This window comes from Rhipicephalus microplus, unplaced genomic scaffold (assembly GCF_043290135.1).
Source record: "Rhipicephalus microplus isolate Deutch F79 unplaced genomic scaffold, USDA_Rmic scaffold_532, whole genome shotgun sequence".
NCBI lineage: Eukaryota > Metazoa > Arthropoda > Arachnida > Ixodida > Ixodidae > Rhipicephalus > Rhipicephalus microplus.
Window position 1 is genome coordinate 5,001 of NW_027465092.1, and position 5,000 is coordinate 10,000.

The window sequence follows — 5,000 nt, forward strand, 5'->3', positions numbered from 1 at the left end:
AATGTGTTCCCTATATTCCCACTGTGTGCTTTTACGTAGGTCAGTTTAATATCTTTACTTTGTGTTTGGCTTAAGGTTTTCCTGATGTTACAAATAATTGGATTTAGGTTATCTGGATTTTTTATTGCCAGAAGTGCAGATTGGCTGTCTGTAAAAAGCTGGTATTTAACGAAAGCTTGTAGAGGCCAGATATGTTCTATTGCTTTCTGGATTGCAATGATCTCAGCCTCGTAATTACTACTGTGTTCTGGAAGTTTATATTTTTTCACTGTTTGGATTTGGTTATCTTTGTTTAGTATTATAAATGCCGCTCCTGTTTCTTTTTCTTTCTTTGATCCGTCTGTGTATATTTTGAAGTCTGCTTCTTCCTCTGTTGTTCCAAAGGGTATGCTAACTTTATTTGCTGGATGATCTTGCCATTGGTCGTGTTTCTTCATTATTTCGTTTTCGGTGTATACTTTCTGTTGCCATGTGAAGTTCTTTCCTTTCTTAAGTATGTAGTGTAATTCGTTTTCTTTTTCGATTGTCAAATGGAGAGGTGGAATGTTTGCTAATATGTTGAGTGAAAGATTTGATGTTGTTTTGAATGATTTAGTTATTAATAATAAAGGTAATCTTTGGATTGATTTCAGTTTTTTAATAAAAATGGTTTTTCGGCTATACCATGCTGGGGAGGCGTATGTAACCATTCGTTCTATACCCCTTTTATATATTAACTGTAGTGTGTTTCTATTTGTATGTTTGTCGTCTTTTATTGTACGACTTAAATTATACGTGACTTCGTCTACTTTTCTTTTTAAGTATTTTAGATGTGGGAGGAATGTTAGTTTTGTGTCCAAGACCACCCCTAGAATTTTCATTTCGTTAACCATTTTGATTTTATCCTGTCCGATTTTTATTTGGGGTTGATGGCTAATGTACTGCTTTCCGATTATCATATATTCCGATTTTTCCTTATTCAGGGTTATTCCTTTTTGATGTGCCCACTGATTTATTAGTGTTAGTGCCTTCGTAGCTTTTTCCTCCACCTCTTTTCTTGAGCGGAACTTTATGTGTAACACCACGTCGTCCGCAAAGGCTTGGATGTGTACTCCTTCTTGAAGCTGAGTTTCTAATAGGTCGCCTATTGTTATATTCCAACAGAGTGGGCTTAAAGGTGACCCCTGTGGGGAACCTGAAGTTAGTGTTTTCTTAATTTTTACTCCATCTGTTTCATAGATTATTTTCCTGTTCCGTAGAATATTGTCCGCCAGTTTTATTAGGTTGTTGGGACACTTATATTCTTCTAATTTCTGAATAACTACTTCGGGTTTTATAGAATTGAATGCGTTTTTAATATCTAGTGCTATTAGCATGCTGTTTAGCTTATCAATTTTCGCTTGGTTTATTCGTTTGATTATTTCTTCCAATGCCGTGGTTGTTGATGTCCCATGGGTAAATCCAAATTGTTTTTTGTTAAAATGGTGATTTTTAAACAAGAAATAATAGATTCTATCTTTTATGAGCTTTTCTAATATTTTTCCCAAAATCGAGTTAATAGCTATTGGGCGATATTTGTTTTCCTCGGATTTGTCCTCTCCGTTTCCTTTTGGAATCAATATAATTTTAGATTCTTTCCATCTTTGAGGAAAATGTCCGTGCTTTAAGCATGCATTAAAAAGATTGACAAAGAAAGTCTTATGCCTTTCATACATCACTTGTATGAGGTTAGTTTTTAGGTTGTCTGGTCCGGGGGTTACATCTTTCCTCAGATTTTTTACTATCTGCGTTACTTCAATCTCTGTAAATGGGAGGTCATCACTGGGTAAATTTCTTTCTCTCATTTCTGCTCCCGATGTCCAATTTCCTCCCTGTTTGTTATTGTTTATTGTGTCGTTGCTTGATTGTATTTGACTGTGTCCTGGCTCGTCATTTTCCATGCAGTTAGGGTATAAATTTCCTAGAATGTGTTCTATTGTTTCCTGAAGAGTCTTTGTGACTTCTCCATTTTCTTTTGTGATGCTTCTAAACATAACCTTGGTTTTCATCTTATTTCGTGCAATTTTATACGGTAGGATGAATGGATTTTTCGTAGCCTTAGTACATAGAGTTTTCCAACTGTTGTTTTTAGCCTGTTCTATCATGTTGTTATACGTGTCATGTTCTTTATAGTATTCCTTTTTGTATTGTTCTCTGATATCCCCTTTCGCCTTTTGATACCTCCTTCGTAGTGCTCTGACTCTCTTCCTTTCAATTTCTAGGTCTCTTGACCACCAAGTATTCGGTTTTTGTTTAGAAGGTTTTTTCTTTTTACTGAATTCCTTCTTAAGTTTCTCGATTTTCTCGTGTAGCGTATTCGCTATTTCTTCAATACTTTCCTTCGTGTTTATTTTCCCCTGGACTTCCTCAAACCAGGGATCAATTTGCAACTTTTCCATGACTTTTGTTTGCCCTTTTAACGTTAGGCCATATTCCTCTGGAAGTTCTTCATTTTTAATAACAACTTTAATGTATCTGTGATCGCTATGATTATAGGTTTTAAGTACTTCCCAGCTTTTAATATCCTGGTTTAGGTTTGCGTCACATATGGTGAGGTCAATCCAACCCCTCGCCCTACTTGTTTTAAATGTCGGAGGTGATTCTTTGGCATTTAATAATGTCAGGTTGTGTAATACTGTGAATTCTAATACTTTTTCACCTTTCTCATCCGTCTCCGTGCTTCCCCAAATTTGATGTTTTGAGTTGAAGTCACCCATTATTATCGTGTTAATGTCTATAAATTTCTGTAAAATGTTTCCTATTGCTGACATTGCCAGCTCGACGTTTTCATTCGGAGGACAGTAGCAGTTGATAATTACCAATTCTCTTTCACCTTTATTTATCTTGACTGCTATTAGTTTTTGTTCTATAATAATTGGGAAAGCGGTTATATTTTCTTTGTGTATTATGATGGCTGTCTTCGGGTCTTTGTTGTTGGCTATAACTTTATGCTTTAGCGGAAACCCTATGATTTTGTTGTTGAGCGAATATGGTTCTTGGAGTACAGATATGTCGAATTCTTCTTCTTGTTGAAAATTGTTTAGTGACTGATTTGCCTTAAATGCCCTGCCTAAATTTACCTGTATTATTTGTATTTCAGTGCTATTCGCCATTGTGCCTGTGTGTTGGGTACTCTTAGTTTAGTCTAGCTAGAATTTTGCCTTTCTCGGCCTGTACCTTTGTTATGTATACCGGGCATTCCCTGGACATCATAGAATGATCTGTCTCCGTGCGACCCTCAGTCTCGCAGATGTTGCAGTGCGATTCTGCTTCACATTCTCTTTGGTAGTGACCTCGTTGGCCACAGTTAATGCAGCGCTGGGGGCCATCGCAATCGGGAGCAATGTGGCCGTGCATGGCGCATCTTGTGCATCTGGGCCAAAAGATGTCGTCAAAGATCGGGCATCGTGACCAGCCGATGTTCAGTGCAGTTCGGCTTCCGATTGCTTTGTTTGCACTTCGATTTAGGGCAAGAATCACTGTCTTGCCTCTCTTGCCCGGCCATGTCTTCTTTATTGTTATGTCTTCTGGCGAGCACACCAAACGGTTTTGCCTGACGATTCGGGCTGGGAGATTGACCTCGTCAATTTCATCCTCGAGTCCAATTATTTTCTTATGGATCCTGTTCTCCTTTGGGAGCTTGGCTTCAACATTTCTCAGTTCTCTGTCCTTCTGAATGAACTGGAGAATCTTAGCTGAGTCTTCTTTTGACTTCGTCATCACGACAATTCCCTCTCTCCCTGGCCGAATTGTTGCTTCTTGGATTCCCAGGTCGAGGGGATCCACCCGCTGCCTCAGAAGCGATGCGACCTCTTTTTTCTCCATTGTTCCGGAAGATACCACCAGAGCATAGGTTGGTCGGCTCTCGGTTGCGGGAGTGTTGCTCTGTGTTGGCTCTTCCCTTTGTTCGAGTGGTTCTTCTTGTCTTCTTTTCTCCAATTCTTCGATCCTGCCTTTTTGGAACGCAATCTGTTGGGCCTGTTCCATTAACAGGTTTTTCAATTTAGCTTGTTCGGAGATTATCGCTTCAATCTGCTGGGCTACCGCCTCGTCGCCGCCCGTCAATGTAGAGATTTTAATGAGAGCCCTCATAGTGTTTTTGTCTGCTTTGGAAAGTCTAGACAAAACTGTACCTTTTTCTCCGCGGCTGGTTGGGAGTGACGATTGTGAATTTCTGTCTTCGTCCCAGTTGTCTAGCGCTCCTTCGTTAGCAGCCGTTTGTGTTTGAGGGTGGACCTCTCCTCCTTCAGCTTCTTCGGTTTCGGTTCCTCGGCTGCCTCCCTCTACCTGGTCATTCTCGGTTGGGCTCCACCAATCTGTTTCAAGAGAAGCTTTGGCGGGCATCGCTCCTTGTGGTTCTTCTTTCTTTGCCTTCTCTTCTTTGTTGGTCACTTGTTTTTGTTCCACCCTCTTGGTCTTCTTCTTCTGTATCTTGTCTGTCTTCGCCCCTTGTGTGGGGTCTGTAATTGCAGAGTCGTCATTGCTTCCTGTGTTTTTTAGGACCTTTGACGTAGGCCCCACTGCTGGGTTTGCCGTTTGTAGAGGTCCTCTTCCCTCCAGTCCTTGTTTCTGGGTTTCCGTTCTCATCCCCTTGGGTTTCAACATCTTCTCCTAATCTCCACGCTGTGTTCCAAGAGAAGGGTTTGTGCCTTCGAAGCCGTTGTTTGCCGTCTGGAAGAAAGTTACTCCTTTTTAACTTGTTCTGGTATCGCCAGAGATGTTCCTCAACCTTGGTAGTAGAGGTTGCCGGTTTTAGGTGTTCTTGGCAGCGTAGAGGCGCCGCACTTTTCCTGTCTCTGTTGGCGTTTTCCGCTAAACAGATAGATACCAGTTTTGTCTCTCTACGGGGATTCGTTCCGGAGTTATTCTACCTTTGGCGTGAAGTGTTCAATCAAAGATGGCCGCCTCTCATTTTGACGGGAATCCGAACTCAGAACAGTCGGAAAATGTCAATTTCCTGTCGTTTCGCCCCAGAACTACTA